Source organism: Chinchilla lanigera, unplaced genomic scaffold, assembly GCF_000276665.1.
Source record: "Chinchilla lanigera isolate Chin_1 unplaced genomic scaffold, ChiLan1.0 scaffold00057, whole genome shotgun sequence".
Lineage (NCBI taxonomy): Eukaryota > Metazoa > Chordata > Mammalia > Rodentia > Chinchillidae > Chinchilla > Chinchilla lanigera.
In genome coordinates this window covers 7,247,162-7,270,411 of record NW_004955458.1, presented here as the reverse complement: position 1 = coordinate 7,270,411, position 23,250 = coordinate 7,247,162, and the positions used below count along the sequence as shown (strand labels likewise).

The following is a 23,250-nucleotide window of genomic DNA, read 5'->3' as shown; positions in this document are numbered from 1 at the left end:
GAACCTTGGACAGTACTAAACAGAGAAACACTATTTACTCTCACCCTAAGAATACAAAGGAACATGTCTCCACTCAGCAGGTGACTGATCTTTTTCTTCCCTCTGCTTTCGCTTCAAGGAAGCACTTTCAAGTTTCTCTTTGCCATATCCAAACTGCCACTATCATTCTTCATGTGCATTTTGGTTACTGTTACTAATAAAATAACAGCTCTTTGAACACAAGCACTGTGAGAATGGATCTGATAATGCAGCTGGCCTCGAAGTGAGGACAAGAGGTAGTGCGTGCGTATAGTTTAGATAACCCAGACAAAGGGATTATTCATGCACTATGTGTTGTGGGGCTGGTGTGAGATTTCATCATGCTTCTCTAAATGGTGTCCAATCAAACTTATGAATTGTTTATGTAGGGAATTTTCCATTTATTGTTTTAGGACCACAGTTGACCATGGGTCATTGAAACTGCCGAAAGTGAAACTGCAGGTTAAGGGGAAACTACTATATTTTCTTGTTGCTGTTGTTGATCTTTATCTTTACCTAGTTAAAAAAAAATCCTCCTCAAGACATTGCCTTGGTGCAAACACTAAATGCAAAGCATCAATAGCCAGGGAAAAGAACAAAAACTGAGTGTGGCCTTACCATCTTCTTTTGTTTTCTTAGCTTATAGGCATTTTATTAGTAGATTGTTTTAATTGGCAAGAAAAAAGTTTATAAATTTTCAGTGTAAAACATGGTGCTTTGGTGAAAACCGTGTGACGTGACTAAATCAAGCTATTTAACACATCTATGACCTCACATGAGTTTTTTTGGGGAAAGAACTCTCTGGATTCATTCACTTAACAATTTTCAAATGTGTAATATATTCCTGTTATGCAGTTAACATAAATACAAAAGGTTTTTTAACTTATTCTTCCTAACTACAACTATGCTTCACATATTTTCTTAAAATCTTTTATAAAATTAAATCAGACACCAGTAAATTATTTAAAAAAAAAAAAAAAAGTGAAATGGGAAAGAAGTGATCAGTACTGTGGCTCCACGTGATAAACTCAATGATCTAAGGGCTGGGGATTTAGCTCAGCAGCACAATGTCTGCCTGGTAAGCGCAAGGTCGTGAGTTCGATTCCTGGTACCGGAAAAAAAATAAAAACCAAAAAAACCCACAATGATCTATAATTATATGTACTGAGGTATGTCTCACAAGGAAATGATGGCGTGACTATTTGTATTAGCTAGACTCAAACTGTTTTATGGTACAGGAGATAGAACCAGCGATACTCTCCCAGGGAGCTACACCCGAGCATTTCCATTTTTTATTTTGAGGCAAGATCTCACTAAGCTGTTTGAATTTATGATTCTCTTGCTTTAGCCTTCTGAGTACCTCAAATAATTTTTTAAGTCTTTTTAAGGGGTTTGTATTACAAAATATGCCACCGGCCCAGACAGAAACAAATAGGAACTTTAAGAAATGTAAAATGATCAGTTGATTAAAGTGACTGCAATATCCAGTAATTTGACTTATGTCATGGGCCAAAAGCAGAGCACTGTGGAAAATCTCCACACATATTCCACAGTGAGTGTTAACAAAGCGTGGTAGCCATTAGGGCAAGTGGCAACTCACACTTTATCTCGGTTTCACTATTGTAAGAAGACAGAGCAGGGTTAAGTACTCGGCTCCTTTTGACTTCCCATCCTTTGAGTCGATGACATTAAAACAGTCCTCTTCTACACACTTTCCCAGCATGTGAAATATAATTTCTCCCTGCTCCAAGAAAATGCTATCTATAGTCCTTCAGAATAAATAATCAATGTGCAAGTAGCATTGGAGCAAGCTTCCCACCCTCTAAAAGTCATGGGCTGAATGTGATCTGTTCCTCTGAAAGCATCACTGGAAGGAGTTCGTTACACAAGCAGACAGACCCTGTGTTCAACAGTTGCAGACCAGAGGCTCCTAAAGGCCAAGTCCCGGTTCTTAGGAGTGCTTAGAATTTCACTCCATTCTCAAATCACAATGCAGGGACCCTACAGTTACCTTAGGAGATCTTCAGGAAACTGGTATATGTGTGAAGAGTTTTCATTTATCAAGATTAGTTATTTTTAAATTTTGGCTTCTTAGTCCACGTGTACAGTACATACTGTTTGCAATCCTGTAGGAAGTTGTTACATGTATGTAACACATCGTAATTCCTTGGGTTTCTGTTTGTTTGTTTGTTTTTGGTACTGGGAATGGAACTCACAACTGCACTTGCCGGGCGGGCGCTGCGCCAGAGTTATATCCCCCTAATTCCCCTTTTCATGCTTCTTCCTTCCTTCCCTCTCCCCTTCACCATCCCTCAGTCCCCGTCCTTTTTAGTTCCATGCATGGTGACGTCCCTCATGTGGAGCTGGTCCACGTACACAGCACATCCCAGTTCCTTTCCTCAGCCCTTGTCCCTTCCTCCCCTCCCCCGGCCTCTGAAATTCCCTCTGCAGCAATCCATCTCCCCATTTCCTGTTATTTTCACATTATTTAGAAGAAACTGGCAATTTTGCTCAATGTTGTAAATCAGTCATGTGACAATGCTTTTCTAGGAAGGAAACTAGCATCATACCTATTATCAGTTTAAAAATTTTGAAGAACAGTATTTCAACACACAAACTATATGTTTTATGTAGTTCCCCATATCTGCTCAATTTACATACCCTAAAAATACGAAAAATACTAACAACTACAAGGCAATGACAGACATGTTAATCATATATTGTATAAAATATCATGTTCAATAACATCTCATCAGTCTCAATATATCATTAAATTACATTGACTATTTACAAACACTCCAAAGTGTCATGTATAAATTTTATGGTATTGACATTGGTGAAGACTATTAATTTCTACCATTTCTCATAAAGGAGCAATAAAATGTGCTAAGATAGAAAGAGATAATTGCCATCATATTTTGCAATATCCTCAAGATGCACTATGTTTTTTTTTGTTTTTTTTTTTTTTTTTCCGGTACCAGGAACCGAACTCACGACCTTGCGCTTGCCAGGCAGGCGCTGTGCCACTGAGCTAAATCCCCAGCCCCCAAGATGCACTATGAAGACTCTCTCTGAAGAGGTGTCCCAATAAGGTGGCACGGATTAACAGCTTCAGCCCCTGGTTTTCAGGGCTGGATGTTACCTGTAACGTAATAATCGCCACATGTTGATAATGAAGTCAGTGCTAAGTGGAACAAAATGAACCTAAGTTAAATATAACCTAGAAACGAGCTACAAGAGCTTCTAAAAATTAATCTATTGGTTTGATCCTGCTTGTCGCTTCTGAAAGATAGCCAGAACGATCACCCCAAATTCAGCCAGAGAAAAAAGTTTTCTTTCCCTTTTGTCTGTTCTTATGTCCTAGCCATGATTAGGAGTTCTACAAAAACACATAAACAAATCTAGCCCACCAAGAACTGACGACATATTTGCACATCAAATGAAAAGTAACGAACTCACAAGCAGCCTCACCTTTGAACACTGTGCCCCTTTCTCTTCCCTCCATCCTCCCTCTACCACTTTGAAGACAGACACTTGATGTAAGAACTATTATTATCCTCCTATTATTTGATTCTGAAATTTTGGGGTTTTTTTTCATAAAATTAAAAAAAAAACTCTTAAAAATAAAATAAAGATCTGCGGGCTGGCCTCATCCCAATTTGGTGACAATTCGGAAGGCAAGATTTCAACAGGACCAAGCATCAACTTGACCCTAAGTTAATTATTCTAGCTTTTAATTATTTTATTATTTCAGTTTATGTCCACCTCGCCATCTCCACATCCACGCGGGTGTCCACCCAGGGCCCCCCTGCCTGAGGGTATTCCCGTTTGCCCCAGGCTATTCACTCCCATTTATTCTCCCTTTGCTGCGGAAGGGACAAAGGCATTGCTCCTGGTCCTAACGCCTTCCTGACATCCCCCTGTGCTCCACCAGAGAGCACTCTATGCTTTTGTGACCTTCCGCCTGCCAGCTGCTTTCCCTCCAGTGTGACAGCAGCCTGACTCAAACAGGAGCGCCGCACTGCCAGTCTTCTCTGCCTGCCCTCTAGAAGGACACGGCATTCTGGTAACAGGAGAAAGATTTGTATTTGTGTCTCCATCTTAAATACAGCTTAGGACTAGGTATGGTGGCACATACCTGTAATCCCAGCAACTGGGGAGGCTGAGGCAGGAAGATTATCATAGGTTCGAGGCCAGCCTAGACTACATTGCAAGACCCTGTCCCAAAAAACAAACAAACAAAAGGAAAAGGGCATCCCTCTTTTTTTTTTTTTCTTGTGATAATCCCTCACTTAGGATTTTTAATGAAGTCTCTCTGGACTTTCTAAAGAATTTGGTTCCCATAATTTTATACTCTTTACAATGTATTGTTCAATTCTAGTTCTTTCCTTCTCCCTACCAAATGTATGTATCTCCTAAAAGAGGCTCCTTTGGATTTGCATTTCCTTTGAGCCGGGCTACATTTCTTTCATCTACTTCACTTCAGAACTTCACACCGAGTCCGTGTTTTCTGGGAGACGTGACCTTCTCACCCTCTAGGGTTGTAGAAGTCTTACATGGCACATTGCTCTTGCAAAGTCTAACTGAGCAATGTTTCTCCTGAAGATAAGCTGTGATTTCCTACTCTCCAAAGCACTGAACATTTCTGTGGTATCTGAATCATGATTTCTACCCTTCTACTTGAGACCTTGCGGTCCTAGCTGCTCCCTGCTTTATCACTATTCCTGCTTCCACGGCTACTTCCCTCATCAGCTCCAAAATACTCTACATGCATTCTCATAAAGCTCCAGCTGTCGGCTGTTTTCCTCTCTTTACATACATGTTTGTAATATTTTCTACTTCTACAAATTCAGCTATCACATTTGTTTTTATTTTTATTTTTTTTTTATTTTTTGGTCATTTTGAGACAGTCTCACTATGCAGTTCAGGCTGGCCTTGAGCTCACTTTGTAGCCCAGGCTGGTCTCAAACTCACAGTGATCCTCCTGCCTCAGCCTCTTGAGTGCCGGGACTACTGGCCTGCACCACCATGCCTGGCTACCACTTTTATTTGTAGAATACTCAAACTCTATAGCCCTTCCAGTAATTTTCCAGAGTTACAATTCATTTCTCATTTCACAGACATTTTCAAATGAACATTTCTCTTTAAATGGACACCTAAATTCTACTGAGTTTGTTAAATGTATAAAAATTCTTGGCTAAAAATCTAAGTCTTTCTTCCTCATTCTTTTATGCCATTCTCCTTTAATAGCTCCCAAACATCTTTCTTTGTGTCTCACTTTGCCCACCAAAGTTCACAGCCTTTTAACCTCACATATGGGCCACCGTAATAGTCCCACAAGGGCATATCTCACTTTCATTTATTGATCAGGATTAATCTGGCAAAAGTGCTCCTCACAATGGGTCACTCCTCAAATCTCTTCAATGGCACCCCACGGTCTTGAGTCCAAGAAATTCCCCAATCTGACTACGTTAAGTCATTTTGCTCATTTTTTGCCATTCCCTACATTTTACTCATATTGTGTCATACTACGTCAGCAAACATCTGTCCCACAGTACGTTAACAGGTATTGCTTGGAGATGAGCAGGTAAATTTGAGAATGTTATATTTATTGTACAATAAATATTGTACAATGTTATATTTATTGTCCAGCTGTCGGCTGTTTTCCTCTCTTTACATACATGTTCAGCACCTTTAACCTTTACTATGTTAATATGCACTGAAATTTGTTTCAGTTATAGAATACAGAGCCCCAGGACTTAGTACAGAAAATTTCAACAAATACACTTTACTTCCATGTAACCAAACTTCCTGCCTCGTTGCATGGTGAAAACATGCTTATTCTTCTACACAAAGAAGTAATTTAAAATAAAATTGTAGCTCTGTTTTAATCATTTCTGACAAAGAAAATGTCCCTCATCTAAACTCTCGAAGTTATTAGATTACACCATACTATATTTTGGGTTTGAAATTATTGAAGTTCCTCTCTCATCCCAGATGGTAATTATGTCGAGACCATCAACAGTGAACAGATCACACATACAGGCTCTATAGTACCCACCCCAGTAACCTCTGCGCAATTATTTTGTGCCAAGATGTGCAAAACTTTACACTGTTTTTTAATAATATATCATTTCTAAGTGCTCAGGATGGTGAAATTTTTGTATATTTAATTATATAAACTAGCACTTAGAGTAGAAACAATAACCCTAAAATGCAATTTTTTACTCGTGTAATTCCAAAATAGACACTGGTGCTAGAATTTTTCACTGTCAGCAGATAATGGTAAATTTATATTTAGTCCATGGATTTAGTTTAAAAGGTTTAATTTATTCCAGTAAATGGAGTATAAGATTCACAAAATACAATATATAACTAGGTAAAGAAATTTTAGTCTCATAATAAAACTCTTTTGAAGATCAGTCTAATAATTGTATTTGAGGTTTTTATGATTAGTCTAACCTAGATCTTTTGTGTTCAGTATTAACATACATCACCAAGTAGAAATAAAACTATTGGGGCTGGGGATTTAGCTCAGCGGCAAAAGCGCCTGCCTGGTAAGCGCAAGGTCGTGAGTTCGGTTCCCGGTACCGGAGAAAAACCAAAAAAAAAAAAAAAAAAGAAATAAAACTATGTTCAGGGATTCCTGGGGTCTCAGGACTCCGTCTCTAAACCGGTCCTTCTAAGGTGAAGGAAATAAAGAGCTTTGACCCTAACCCTACTCTAGGAGGGGTCCTTTTGCATCAGTAGCTACACCTCAGCTCTGGTTCCTCCAGAACCAGTTACCCTGGCAGCTTCAGAATCCAGGCCCTTACACAGCACCTTCTTTTCTGTTGTTCCTCTCCACTGAGCGCGTTAGCAGTGGCAGGAAAGCTCCAACAGAAACACACAGACTTGTTCTCTGCCCATGTGATTTCCAGAAATACTTCATGCTGACTTTATATTCAGTGTCCTTGTAAAGGCAGAGGAAGGGCAAAAAACTCAGGAGAGTGGGGTTCCACGACCAGCCCGACTCATTTCTTAGTCATCGGTTACCCATTTGTTTGTTCAACAAATATCAATTAAAAGTCCACTTTGCGCCAAGCACAGTGGGTGTGACGCTGAAGACAACCGGTTTCCATTCCTGGACACACATTTCCATGCAGGAAAGAGGCCATCAGGAAAGGACAAGTATGAATAAAGTAACTGTAAATTGTATTCTCCGTGAAGAAAATGTGCAAGGTATTATGATAAAGATTAACTGCTCGGAGCAGGAGGGAAAAGAAGACGCATGCAAATACAGAGCAGCCGAGGAAAGTGGGACGTGGAGGAGCGCCTGCTCGCTTGCTTGCTGAGCGGTGTAAGGTGAATAACCTGCTCCACTCCCTGCTTTTTCTCAACCCAAAACACAACACCAATTTCCAAAATTCAGTCTTAGACAAGTGAGGCTGTAAGTCCTATGCCTCCCAAGGTTGTTTTCCAAATCTGGTTAATATTTTCTGGGAAACCCTATATTGGGAAAATTCCTCATGCTCAATGCTGGTTGTCCAGCCCCAGGGCTGTGAGACGCTCTCAAGACAAACTCATTTGTCCCTTCTGCATTCTTTCTTAGCTATTGTTTCCACACACTCACCCTGGCTTCTAATCTTCATGTCCTCTGCATCTCCTTTGTAAAACAATCCTTGGCAGTCTTGACTACAAAGTGCAGGAGCCTTCCTAACCTACCATTCACTGACGTCTACGTTAGGCAGAACACTCCTTCATTTTCCAGATTATTACGAATCATCACTGGACAGAAACACATGGGGAAGTAAAACTGATAAACACAGATTAAGTTCTACCGCTTACAGCACGTTACCTGTGCTGGTCTTCAATTACAGACCCAGCCTCTCTCTGTGATGATAATAAGCGTCAATGACTTCCTACCTTGACTTTTCACTCTTCAAGGTAAACTTTACTAAGTCTCTTTCTCCATCCTAATCCTGCCCTTATGATGAAATCAAGATAGAACATTCTGTTTACTGCCTTGTTGTTCCAGCACTCATGCCTTTATTCATGTGCCAGACATTTACTGAGGATCTCATTTTATGCCAAAAACTAAGGAAGACACTGAAAATGCAAAGCTAAGATAAGATAGAGCCTTTCACCCACAAAAGAACACAGTCTAGGAGGCAACCACAAAGTAGATAATTACATCATATGGTAGTAGTCATGAAGAAAATCTACCTTAGATGATGCTAGTCCAGGAACTGTCTCAAAAGAAGTCAAGATGACTGCTTTAGCTTTCCCTGTGTCCTCCAAAAATCCCTTTGTTGGGACACATAATCCTTAACTTTCACATTGATAGTGTCTAGACATGGAAGTTACAGGGCAGATGAGGCTTCAACTGAGGTGGGGAGGGTGGTCCCTTGGTGATGGTTTTAGGGCTTTATAAAGGGAAGAGCATGCCAGTGTTCACAATGTGAAGCTTCCTGACACGTTACGACACAGCAAGAAGCCCTTCCTCATCTCCCAGCACCTTGATGTTGGATTTCTTAGCCTCCTCTATTGTAAGAATAAATCCCTGTTCTTCATAAACTACCCAGTTTGAAGTATACCATTACATCAGCAGAAAAACAGACTAAAACTGTTACGCTGAACAGGGTGAGCTGAATCTTGAAAGCTGAGTAGGACTAATTTACAGGATATGTGAATATTCGATGGGATCAGGTTAGTAACAGGGAAGAATGAAATACTGAGTGGTATGAACTAGAAGTAAGAGACACTATAATACATGAAATTAGTAGCTGGAAAGAAATGAAAGAGAAAAGGCACATAGCTTTCCTTCATTGTAAAGCTTTGGGCATACTCAGGTTTTTAAACAAGGAACTAATTTGGCAAATTCGCATTTTAGAAAATAATCCTGGAGAGGGTAAAGAAGATGTGTACACATACAGAATATAGCAACAAACTAGTTAAGATTCTCTTACAGTAACCTAGAAAAGCCATGACAAATCAGTAGCCGTGGGGAAAGATAGAAGGAGGGCAGATCGGAGGGCAATTAAGGAACAAAAGCTCTGCGCAGTGTGTACTTGCAAAGTGGATACTGAAAACAGCAACACAAAGGGATTGCACGCACACCAGAGACTTGACCTGAAGTTCTTACTGGAAACTCTTTTAAGAAAAGTTGGAGGTAAAAGAAATTAGCATGTTTAATTGGGAATGACTCCAGTTTGCAAAGACTTTTAAATATACTACTTGCTTTGCTAAAAAGCATTTGGATATAAGGGTTCAGAGTGCCCTAAAAAAGAAAAAAAAAAAAAAAAAAAAAACCTGTTCAATATGTATCCAGATGTACTCACTTTGAGTATCACCCCTTCCAAAAGGCCTGTGGGTTACCCAAGAATGATCTGTTGGAATTATCACCTCACACACAATTTCCAATTTTATCTTTTCATTACAAAGAAAAATGGAATTCATAGAAAGACAGTCCCACAATCTCACCCCAGATTCCTTCACAAATACAGTGCATCAAAACATTCACAGTAGTGCATTAAACTTTCTGTTATGAGAAAACACTAACCAAAGTATTAATACGCATGCAAACAATGGGTGGAAAAATGCTATTTAAAATAATAGCTACCTCTCTGAAGAACAAAATGAGGGTAAAATAAGGGAGAAACGAATTCATTTCAAGTGAATTTTTGATATCTAGGTCTCTGGATTTTCATTATATTAATGTTTTCTAACTTAAGCAAATGTTTCTCACTATCTTTTACATCCCTCAAGTGCATTTGAATGGCATAAAAAATACAATCTGTCATAACGTTCCATCACCTCGGACACTCTAGGGAGGAATTATATATTAACTTCAGTCCCACTGTTTTTCACATTTTTTCCTTCCTTCTTTAATATGGCATTCTGAATTTTAGGTAAATTAATTAAAATATCAAAGCATAATAATTTAAAGTACTCCTGAAAAGTCAGAAAAAAGTGATTTCTTAGTTTTCTATTTTCCAAAAATTATGAGGTCAGTTAGTGGGAGCTGTGCTTAATGGCAGTAATTGTTTTTCAGTACATCTGCCCTGCTCTACTGGATAAATGGTTAAAAAAATCTGATAACTACTAAATAGATTATGAGTAATGATTCGCTGTTAGGTATAATTAAGAAAAGAATAGTAGCTACTTGATATCAAAAATGAAGACAGCAGTACTGTGTCTAAAACTACATCCAATTGTGCTTTTAAAAAAATAAAATTTAATTTAAAATATTCAGAACTTGTCCTTTAATTAAAAAATTGAATTTTTATCCAATTAGTGAAACAGTATAGTGAAAATACTAGAAAACAGCTGAACTGCTTTTACTTGGAAGCACAATAAATCAGAAGCACACTTTGTCACATGTTAGTCATTGAGAACATCAATCTGTGAAATGACTGCTGTCAACTTCAGCTTTGGGGCTTAATCATTTCAGAAGCAAGAAAGCCCAGGGTCATATTTTACTCAAGAGACACTTCGGTACACATATTCATGCCGTTACCTTCATAAATTTTTGACAGTTTGCCTAAAGGTCAATTGGCAGTTCAATGATAGAAATTTTAAATTTTGAACAGATTATGTGAAGGGAAATTTAATACATACTGCATTGTCACTTGCTCTTATGCATATATTCCCTGGGATATATGGATATCATTCAAAATTAGTAAAGTGTACAATAATCCTATGTACACTTAGCGTATAACATTTCAGATACAAACACTGAATACAGTACATCTAACCCCATGCCATTTTTTGAAGGAGTATCTTTTAAAAATTATTTTATATCAAAATAAACGTAACTTGTTCCTTACAATCCCTACATACACTTTATTGTATTATATATATCTATATTCTGTCTGTCCAGACTATGGTGCAATTACGGTTGATTGTAAAAAAGGCTCCAAATGACCTCCTCTCCTTTATTTACACCTTTAAGTAGTTACTTCTACATTTCCTCCGGGGCTTGACCACGTGATCTGCTGCCTGTACCAGTTTGCTCAAGCTGTCGTAAGGGATGACCACCGACTGGGTGCCTTAAACAATGGAAATTCATTTTCTTACAGGTTTAGAGGCTGGAAGTCCAGATGCCGGTGTCAGCACCGCCGGGTTCCGGTGAGGGTGCCCTTCGATACACTCCCTTGGCCCGCCTTGGTCTGAGAACGATGAAGACCTTTGGTTTCTCTCCTTACAAAGACACTAATTTCATCAGTTCAGGGTTTGCTTTCAGCCCTAACTACCTCCCAAAGGCACCATCTCCAAAACGTTTATACTGACTATTATGACTTTAAACATATGAATCTTCAGAGAAAATAAGCAGTCAGCCCCTAACACTGCGGCCAATAACTGACAACAAATATGAAGCAAGCAGACACTTGAAAACCTTGTAAGAATTGGTACCTATCGTTTCTTGGATTTCAAGGATCTTTGGGGACCCCGGTTAATTCCCTATAACGGAATCCAAACTATCCGTCTGGACACTGAGAGACTCCTAGCTTTGTCTCACCTTCGCCCTGTCCCAGACTTGCTCAGTTATGCATAAGATGTCAAGAGCTGAGGCTCAACCCCACCGTCCTCTGAGACAATTGTAACTATTTTAGAACTCTCTGGCACTCCGATCCAACGATCTAGGTCTGTCTTCAGTGCTCTCACAGCCGTCCAATCAGACGTGGGATACCTGAATGCCATCTGAGCCATGGCCTTCCCAAATGCACCCCAGTCTCTACAGCACTACTTCTACCTTATTTGAGGGATTTCACTCCAGCTCTCAAAGGATTGGAATTGCTGCCTGAATCTGATATGGTCTTTTTTTAAAAATTTGGTACATGGATTCCCTACCTTATTTCTGTACTTTCTTCCTCTTTTTGACTATTTTCACCCAACATCTCTACCTTTAGTGACCTGGTAACACTGCCTGGGATTCTCCCTTACCTGAAACAGACCTACCAGCAACAGAAATAACCCTGATGAACTCACAGTAAGTATCAGCACAGTTCAGAGATTTCTTCCTGCTACGGTTTAGACTGAAGTGCTGCCTTTCCCCGAATCACGTACTATAGCTTTGGCTGCCAGCGGATGGCACTGCAAGGGGTGGCAGAATTGGTAGGACCTAGCAGCGGGAACTGAGGGCAGGAGGGGTGTGCCCCTGAATGAGACACTGATATTCCAGACCTTCCTCCCGTCTTTCACTCTCCACCTGTCATGATGCGAGCAACTCTGCTGCACACGTTCCCCACCAGGCTGTTCTGCCTCGCCACAGGCCCAAAGCAATCAGACCAAGTAACCATAGATCGCAGCCTCTGAAACCATGACCCAGAGTAAATCTTTCTTCCTTTTGGGTTGCTCCTCTCAAGCGTTTTCTCACAGTAAAAATGTTTTGTCACCTCTAACTTAACTCAGGTGGAGATCTGTATGATCTCTAAGTATTAAAGTGCACTACCTTCCGGAGGTCAGTTTAATTGTGTTCACCATCACAGGATTATGATCTTCACTATTCTGTCTCTGTTGATGACAGAATCTGCCAGCATTTTTTTAGAACTATCCTAAAGCAGCAACCAAATCTACTCGCCAGTTACTGTCAGAAAGAGAAACTCAACATTAACCATGCCAAAACTAACTCATCATTTTTGGCAAATGCTCTTCTATACCAAGATATAAAATTCTAAAAATTCTATCCAACAGGTTAGCTCCATTATATGTGTATTATGTAGCAAAATACCCTGTGAAAAACCTCACACTGCTCAAAATTCCCAATTTTATGAGCATTGTAAGTTATTTTATGATGAGGTGATAGCAACAGGAATTTATCCCTATAAAATACCCCAAGTCTAAGTCAACATTTTATGCTTTATAGTGCAGAACTCCATGGCATTATTACAGCATTGGTTCAAACAGCTGACTACATCCCAAACTGCATTTAAATTGAAATCCTTGGGCTACTGTAAAATACACTTGCAGAATCATATTGGTATACAGATAACATAGTCTTCCATCTGAGTAAGAATACAGACAAAGCCCTTTGATTTTTATATAAAAATGTCACTTTGCAATCCACAAAATTAGAATTCAAAGTAGATCTATGTTATTGTCATAGGCTATATAGCACTGCCAACCACTTCAGGCTTGATTATTTGCTATCCAGCTTTAGCCACGTCAGCCAACAGATCAAGGTATGTCTGTAGGATATAACTCCTCTGTTGTAAACACATGGTGATGAAAAATAAAATCTCAAAAGAGGAAAAACAAATTAAATAGCTAACCAGAATAAAAACAGTAACAACAATAAACATCTCCATCACTCAGAAACAGAACAGAAACACAGCACTGAAACAATGAACTGCTGCAATCTGGATGTGAAACCAGTCCGTAAAGCAGTTCTTCATCTCTGGGTGTAGGAAGGACTCCCAAGTGATCCACGTGAGATGGAAGGTGAGAAATGGTGCTGGTCTGGAACTGCTCTCCACACCTGTAACCCCCTAACCTCTTCTGAATAAAGAAAGGACACACACACACACACACACACACACACACACACACACCCCTGAATGAAGCTAGTCAGTGCTTACAGCTTAGATTTTTATAGCTTCCAAATACAGTTAAGTACAGGATGTGGCAATGTGGAGCACAAGCTCTCTTGAGCGTCTAAATCTTTCTATCAAAGCTGGACATATCTTACAAGGATTAAGTTTTTTATGTACATGAGAAGAAATATAAAACATGTCTACTGTACCAAGGCCTATAATTTTTATTTTTTGAAAACAGACTCTTTAAATGTACATCAGTAAGAAAATGGGTAGAGTTAGGCAGGAATATACAGAAAGTAAAACAAACGAATCATTAAGCCATCAGGCAAATGCAAATCAAAACTGCAATGAGATATCATCTATCTCACCCAGGTTAGAATGGCTAGTGTGAAAAAAAAAAAAAAAAAGGAAAGAAAAACAGCAACAACAATGCTGGAGAGAATGTGGAAAAAGAACTTTTCTTCTATGGTAATGGACACTGAATCCAGGGCCTTCACACAGTTATATCCTACATTTTGAGTCTGGACTGTCTGTCTGTCTGTCTATCTCTATATATTGAGACAGGACCTTGCTAAGGCACCAAATTAAGCAAGCTGGACTAGAATTTGCAATTCTATTGCCTTGGTTTCTCAGAGTTCTGAGATTACAGCCAGTACCACCGTGTCTGGTGGAGAAAGGAACTCTTGTACATTGCTGGTGGGAATGGAAACTGGTATGGCCATTATGAAGAGTATGAGTGTTCCTCAGAAAACTAAGTAGATGATTTCGTTAACTCCCTTCAGGGTATACACCCACAGGAAATGAAATCAGCAGGACAAGGAGATACCTGAATGCCCATGCTTATCGTCACACTATTCACAACAGCTAAGATGCGAAATTGGCCCAGGTGCCCACGAACAGATAAAGGAATGAATACAATATGATATATAAACACAATGGAGTATCATTCAGCCACAAAAGAATGAATAAAATCCTCTTATTTGCAGCAAAAGGGACAGAATGAAAGGACATTAAGCAATAGAAGCCAACACACACACTCAATTTCTGCATATTCTCTCTCATGTGGAAGCCACAAAAGGTTGACCTTCAAGTGAAACAGTGATAACTGTTTGGGAAGGGGGCGAGGGAGAGGTGGTACAGAGCTGTTAAACTTGACCAGTGCATACTGTATGCATGTACCACACTGAACCACATTAATGTTTATAATTAATGTTAACAAAATAAATAAATGGAGCAAAAATATGTAAGTCAAGGCTGGAAGAAACTATCACTAGATGTTAGTAGTGATGAACTTACTTTCCCTCCTAAGTGCCAGAGGTGGGACTGGAATCCAAGCCCCGGGGGGAGTGAATGTAGGTGAATTGGCAAACAAATTACATGTGATAATAAGTGCTTAAATATTAAGAGTTCAAAAGCAAAAGGAGACATGGGCCAAGAGAATTTATTTACGGAAGTCGCAGTTGTTATGTGTCCTGGAACTTTTTCCAATTATAATCAAACAACGTTAGTCTATGGAAAAAATAGAATGAATGAGCTAAAAGTATATATTTAAGCCTTACTGCTTCAAATATATTATGAATTAAGGCATGTGGCGTTTTATAAGAATTAATTTAGTATTATAAAAATATATAAAGTCTGGGAACCTGTCAAAGTATAAAATATTCTATGGAGGAATACATGTATAACAACAGTATGAAGCCGTGCAATGAGAACAGAAAGGCAAGTATACAGAGAAGATCTGCAGAGAACTCTCTTGTCTAATGGCTTCCATCTCACTGCACAAGAGGCTAAGCTTTTTAAAAATTTTATATCAGCAGAAACACAGCCAGCCTCCACGGAAAGAAATACTGAATGAAAAAAAGAATGGTCCAAGGGAGAATCATAGCTGTAGAGTCCTTTGGGAAGCAATTTTCTTAGTTTCGGAAGGTGAGGCCACCTTCTCGGTTCTAAGGAGCAGGGCCAACACCCAGGGCTGAGTGGGGAATGGATGCTTCCCAGGTGTAAGGAATCAGAACCACTCTAGCAGACCTGGAAGACAGAGCATCAAGCCACAGATAATTATTCTCAGGCTTTCTAACCTAATGGAATTTTCCTTGCTAAGTTGTGAACTTGTTTTTCCTTCCAATTTCTCTCTTTTGGAACAAGAATATCTACTCTTTCTGTACCCAACCATTGTACGTTGGAAGTAAATGATGAATTATTTCCAAGGACTGACAAGTCTACAGATGGAGAAGAATTTTATCCCGGGATGGATAAACTCCAAATCTCAGTCAAAACTGATTTAGAATTTTACTTAAACTTGATATTGGAATGAATGCATCACACACGGATGTGATCAGAGTGGTGTATCTTGCCTGTGGGAAGAACTTGAAGGGGTGGGTTATGGATCAAACTGTGTCCCTTAAGAAAGGTATGTTAAAGCTTTAACTTCCAATGTCTCAGAATGTGGCCATATTTGGAAACAGCTTTCCACTACTATAACACAAGCCTGATATAATACCTCTATAAAGAGAACAGTTTTATTTTGGCTTAGAGTTTTAGAGGCTTCAATCCATGACAGCATGGTGCCATTACTTTGAGCTGTGGTGCCACATGGTCATGGTAGTGTTCACCAGAGCAGAATGGCTCAGCTCATGCCAAGGGAAGCATGAAGAAGAGGAAGGAACTGGGTCTCAGCATCCCCTTCATGGGCCTTTGGTGCCCTTAACATCCCCACCTGGCCCCACCTGGTAAAGTATCTACTGCATCCTAAAAGTGCCAAGCTAGGGATCAATCTTCTAACATACGGGACTTTGAAGAACATTCCAGATCCAAACCATAGCATACAGCAATGCAGATGGAACTGGTAAAGGTGATGCTGGAGTAGGAGGCATCTACTCCAGCATTATAGATGTCTTTATAGGAAGACAGCAACAGAACACAGAGCACGGGGACAACATCCTGTGGAAATGGAGACACAGACTGCAGTTATACTGCCACAACCAAGGGAAGCCCGAGTCTATCAAAAGCTGAAAGAAGAATCCTCCCTCAGAAGCTTTCAGAAATGAACAGCACTTCCAACACCTTAATTTCAGACTTCTGGTCTCCAAACCTGAGTGAGAAGACATTTCTATTGTTTGAAAACACCCAAGTTATGGGGCTGTATTAGGACAGATCTAGAAAGTGCTCAATAGAGTTTATAATCTACCAGGTCAATCCTTTTCTACACTCATTGGATTCTCACACTCTAGTGAAGAAAGAGTGGGGGCTGGGGATTTAGCTCAGCGGCACAGTGCCTGCCGGGCAAGTGCAAGGTCGTGAGTTCAATTCCTGGTACCAGAAAAAAAAAAAAAAAAAAAAGGAAGAAAAGTGAAAGAAGAGTGCTTTACTACTGCTACAGCCCCCATTTGGAGCTCCCTTAACAGCGACTCTCACAGGTCATGTGATTTCCCCATGATTTGCAAAGCAAGTTAACTGAGCTACTCAGATGTCAGCTTAGGTTTTCCAACACCTGAACCCTTCATATGGTATTGAAAGCCTTGACAGCCTCTGATTCTCTCTTGTTTAAAGAATATTAAATCGAGTGTGTACATGTGTGCACACACACGCATGTGCATGCATGCTAGTATCAATGGGAAACAGGCAAAGAGCTCTGATGAACATTTCAGCAATTCATGGAAGATACCTAATAATGACCTAAAGAAACAAAGAGAATTTTTGTAATAGTAAATTGGTATGTATACTCTCAATAAGAAATTGAGAGGTGAACATCCAAAGACTATCATGAATTAGAAGAGGGAAAAGAAAGGGAAAATTATGCACGTATGTATACACAGGATAGCTAACAGACTTGACTTCTATTGCTTTATTGAAAGGAACAGTTAATGTTTAATTGTTTAATCAATCTTACTTGTCTATATTTATCTGAGTAACCAGTTTGAAGATATCAGTACGTAATGCAACAACCATTGTTAATTTTCTATCACCTTGTCTGAAATTCAGTATTGCTTGTATTGTTTTTGTGTTATTTTGTAAATGTATGTGTTTGTTATTATGTTTTCATTATTTTATCTTTAAAATAAAAAAATGAATTAGAAGAGGATCTAGTTATTAAATATGTACAACACAGGCTTTGAATATTAATACTGACTACTAGGGGAGTGTACTGAAAATATGGTAAGAAATGATATCCAACTTTTAAAAACCAGTTAATTGTAAGAATAAAACAAAATTTTTCATCATTACGTCAAATGACTGCTCTATCTTTAGAAGCTATATGGATTACTTAGAATGTTGACGAAGATAAATCATGTTAAATAATTGCTCTATCCTTAGATTTCACATGAAATGTTTAGAACTGTTGATGATCTAGTTGCATACTTTGATTTTGTTCACATTTTAAATTTTTAATGAGTGAAATTTTAGCCCCTTATCTTTTAATTTACAAATTACTAAATTCTCAGTATAGCTTTAGTATGTATTAAAGTAAGAATTCGTAATACTCTCCTCTAAAGCCTCGAGAAACTCTTTTTGTAAACAGAACCTAATATACCCGGACAAATCCAGGAAGCAGCATAGAATTGTGTAAATTAAACTAACACAAAATTTAGCAATGCCAAGGGTAAATCTGGAAACTATAACTGTATAACTGAATCTTTACTGGCCATGCTTAGCTAGTGGTACTTCAAACTCGAAATGTACTAAGGAATAAAGTATGATTTCTCTTTCAAAAACAGCATGATCAATGACGAATAAACTATTTACTCAATTTGTCACCTTGTGAACACAAACTTTGATTCTAGTCTCAGTGCTCCTCGTAACTGCTCTTAATTCCTCTTTCTGGATCTAGTTCCTAGATATAATTTTTCTAGCTTCCTACTAGTTCCAAATTTCAACTGTAAAGTCATCAATATTGTCTGATAGTTTAGTTCAGAAAAAATATAAATGGGAACTACATAGGCAGCACCACAAAAACATTTAGCTGTTGATCTTTACTTGTGTTTATTTCTTGAGTCTAAATCCAACCAACACAAGTTTTTTTAGCGCTGGATACTTGTTAAGTAAAGAAAACAGTCATAGACAGTTCAGAAAGAATCAAAACTCTCTATATAAATTCACTGAATTTGTAATCCAGTGACAAAAAACAACATGCCTTTTATACGGAGAACTCAATGCAGAATATGATTATTCTGTAAATATACACAATACATTTATTTTTATAAAGTAGTTCTGAAGATTGAAATTTAGTTAACAAGGTCTTTAATTACACTGACATTATACAAGCTGTGTCTCCTAAAATATAATCATATAATAAATTCATAGCTTGCCATAATACCACCCCAGTTATTTTGGACTGAATTATGTAACCCACATAATAAGAAAAAAACTATTTATTTTTAGTGTTTTTTCAGCAAAGTATACATTGATATTTATAAGCAATAATTTGGAACAAAAATAAGGCCACTTAGTGGTTATAATGTCAAGTACAAGTAATATCTAATGATTAAAATTCACTCTATTTTTTAATTTCAATGTTACAAATTTTTAAATTTTTTTCTTATTAGCCAAGATTTGGCAGACTAAATAACATACTATATTATTTTAAATAGTTATACTAGCACATCCTTCAGGCAACAGGATCAAGAACCACAAAAGTTAACTTCATAAAAACATTTAAAATTTTTCTTCCTTAATACACAGAAACCCTCATTAGCATTACTTCAAAAGTGAAATGTTTTTTCAGTAAGCTTAGAACATGGTATCAGATGACATTATAGGAATGAAAAAGAAAACCACATGTTTATAGAATAGAATTGACATGAGTACAGTTTGTATAATTTTAGTTACCTGAATAGAGAGAAAACTCAAGTCTGCTGCTTTCTCGGGGTTCACAGCTGAGAGCAGAGGCAACTGATCATTAACTTTTAGCCAGAAGCAAACTTGCACACAAGTCTCCAGAGATTCTCTGCTTTGCCTTCCTCCTCTCTCCTCTGAAATAGGGGAAAGGTACCGCAGTTCTCTTTCTTCTGGAAGAACTTGCTTTGATATGCACAATTAGCTCATGTTTTTCACAGTGTAAAGTAAGCTTGGCTTACATTATATCCTGGGTCAAAGAAGGTGACCTAGTCTGGCAGTATGAACTGCTAAATTTAATCTTCTGATTCTCTGAAGTCAAAGTAGCTACATTTTAAGTGTAGTTTCCATCATGTGATTTAATATCATATCTACAACACACTGCAAAAGTACTAAACTATACACATTCATGTGTCAGTAAATCCTCATAATCTGAAGCTAAGGATCTCAGCGAGTTATGAACAATAATAAAGAGGCCAAGGTCATGTGTGGAATCCTTTGAGGGCCAATAAGCTTCACTTTGCTGCCCGACCACATAGTACACTCCTCACTTCATCAGCTGTTCTGTAATGACAGGCCCTTTGGCACACAGAGTCCGTAGTCCAAGAGCGAAAGAAGGAATGTGATGGTGGATCAGAGATACTGTCTCTGTATTTGAAGAAATCACAATAACCTTTGGAGAAAGGAGCAGCTATCACCAACTGGGCGTCTTTCATATAGGAGTTTTGCCACAGAATTTACATCTGTTAGCTCGTTCTCTAAGGCAGGTAGGACAGACTTTATGGTAAGTGTTTCAAGAAAGGGGACACTGAGGCTCAGCATTTCTATTACTTCGATGAGGCCAGACAGCTAGGAAGTAATAGTGGGTCCTGGATTTTGGTGTTTTTTTGTTTTTTTTTTTTTTTTTGGTTTTTTCTCCAGTACCGGGAACCGAACTCACGACCTTGCGCTTGCCAGGCAAGCGCTTTTGCCGCTGAGCTAAATCCCCAGCCCTGGGTCCTGGATTTTAACTCTAGTTCGTCAGAATCCAAGGTCCATGCCCCTGTCCTAAAAACAGCAGACCACTGTATCTATAATCAGTTGCTAGGGTCATTTGATTTCCTATGGGAAAGATGCAATTATTAAGAATCAAACATTAAGCAATACTTAAGTATATAGTATTAGGAATAAGGAAGAAACCGTTCAAATGGGAAGGGGAACAAAAAGGGAGTGAGGGGAATAAAAGGAGGGGGGAAATAAGATGTGTTATGCATATGTACCAACTGCTCATAATGCATGGCATCATTATGTACTGGATACATGCACTAACAAAATTATTTTTAAAAATAAAAAATATATCCCCAGGGATATAGCTCAGTGGTACAAGTACCTGCCTGGCAAGCACAAGTTCCTGAGTTCAATTCCTAGCACCAAAAACACAAATAAATAAAAGAAAAGAAAAAGAAAAAAAATGCTTCCCAAGGATTTCAATAGGCTAGATTTCCAAACATATATAATGGTTACAAGAATCAGGTAAAATCATAAATAATACTGAGAAATTTTCTGTATTTAACCAAATAAAGCAATTGCCTTTATAAAAAGAGATAAGTGGTATGCTTCTTCTGTCTGTTTCTAAAACTAAGTTTAAAAATCAACTTATAAACTAAAATGAAATAAAAGAATAAGAAAATTAAACACGGTGAACAAACTATATTATGGATTTTACAGTTATGTAGTATACACCTGACACTCAAAAGGAGGTGACATCTTTACTGAGAACTCCTCTAGTGCCTCTTTGTCCCAACACAGCAGGGTGTCTAGTAACTAGTGCCAAAGGACAGGTTACAACAATTTAGCCTACATGGTGGTGCACTCAGGAGGCTGAGGCAGGAGAATCCTCACAAGCTGCAGGCCAGCCCAGACTACATAACGAGACCTTGTCTCAAAAACAAACAACAACAAAAGAGTAGTTTAATTCATTTTATTTTCAATTCCAGGATCAAGCATCAATTCATTCCATAAAATAGTGTAAGTATAGGGGCTGGGGATTTAGCTCAGCGGCAAAAGCATCTGCCTGGCAAGCGCAAGGTCGTGAGTTCGGTTCCCGGTACCAGAGAAAAACCAAAAAAAAAAATAGTGTAAGTATGACTGGCTGAGCACAAGAGGTCAGTTTTATAGACAGGAATAAGACAAAAAAAGCAGAAACAAAAGAATGCAAAGTGGAATGATGATTTTAAAGTTATTTTTCTCGCAAAGTGGAGACATGAAGACAGAGCAATAGGACAATAACTGACTGGTTAAGCCAAGTTACCTAAGTCATCTTTCCGTGTAAGGATTAAGGTAAGAGGGAACTTCATGGTCATGCTCATTTAAAACGGCTGGTTAGGGAGATTCGGCTGCCAGCTCTGCTCTCTGGATTTCTAAGAAGATCAGATAATCAGTTTAGTTTCCCTTTACTGATCTGGAAATACTGAGGCCCAGATTCCAAATCAAGGCCCACAGACTCTACCCCTTAGTAGTGTGGGTGACTCTATTCTGACTTTCCTATGGTCTGTTAGGGTCCAGTGCAGAAGCACAGTCCAAAGACATAGCCTGTTATACTTTTTAACACTCTCCAATGTTCAATACATTTACTTGGTATAGAATTACTAACATAATGCAAGTGTTGAATCATTAAAAATAACTTCACCTTGTACTCTGTAGCGTTCCTTTTTTAAAAAAAAGTACATAAAATTTCAAGGAAGTTGCTTGCTTTATCAACTGCCTTTGTCTAACAACATGACAATAAGACTCAGTTTTATCCACAGAGACTATCCTGGCTTTCCCCACGATGCCCGCCCTGCATCCTCCAGGGTGCACTTTTATCTTGCTTTTTCCTCTTTTACTCAGCCCAAGCTCACTCTGCAGAGCCAGTTTCTCCCTCATACTTTACTTTCACAAATGAACTGTCACTTTTTGCTTGTTTTATGAAAAAAATGCACAGAAATGATGAACTTTAGTAAATAAACATACTATTAATCTATGAAAAAGGTTAACTTTATTAAGCTCCCATATATAAATTAGTATTTTTTATTTAGTATTATCAGAAGTCCTAAAGTTAAATAACGACATAAAAATTATACCTGTTTAATATGTAAAAATTGTGTAATCACAAAAACTTGTAAGATCTTAATGATTATGATGGGCTGGAGTATGGATTTTTGTGCTTATTTTGTATTATTTTAGATATTGTTGCTGGTTGTGGTAGCGCACGCCTGTAACCCCAGCACTCAGAAGGCTGAGGCAGAAGGATAGTTGCGAGTTTCAGACCAGCCTGGGCTATAAAGTGACCTGAAGTCCAGTCTGAACTACACAGCGAGAGACCCTGTCTCAAAAAGACAAAAAAAAACCCAATAGATATTATTATTACAATGTGAAATCTTCAAAAATACTATCTACTGATTGAAACCATACCCTGTTTAGTCTATAGGGCATTTTAGAAAAGATGAAAGAACTCAAACTATAAATCATATATTTTTTTTCTACATGTAATGTGTATTTTTCTTCCAAAATTAGGGCAACATTTTAAACATACATTTTTAACTAATCTACCAAAATTCAAATTTACCTAAAGGAAAAAATTATGTTTTTTGTTTTTGTTTTTTGTTTTTTGTTTTTTTTCTCCGGTACCGGGAACCGAACTCACGACCTTGCGCTTGCCAGGCAGGCGCTTTTGCCGCTGAGCTAACCCCTAAAGGAAAAAATTACGGATTAGTGCTTGCTGCAGTAGAAAAAACAGCATATATAACTAATACTTTAACATTTGTCACCTTCGTAATAACAGTAAGACCTTCAGTAATTACACTTATTTTTCTCTTTTCTTTTGCTTTCATTTCTCTTTCTTTACAGTGCTGGGGATGGAACC

General features: G+C 38.3%; 1 protein-coding gene across 2 annotated transcripts in view; it reads right to left on the bottom strand.

The window, feature by feature from the left end:
- Positions 1-23,250, bottom strand: part of Slc16a7 (solute carrier family 16 (monocarboxylate transporter), member 7) — a 119,897-nt gene that overhangs the window by 82,371 nt on the left and 14,276 nt on the right. Inside the window, exon 1 of one of the 2 annotated variants that reach the window (XM_005397425.2) lies at positions 19,362-19,504. The exons of the other annotated variant lie outside the window; for it this stretch is intronic. The gene's annotated coding sequence lies outside the window, so the exon portion shown is untranslated. Of the gene's footprint in view, positions 1-19,361; positions 19,505-23,250 lie in introns of those variants that run through there. 2 annotated transcript variants of the gene reach the window in all.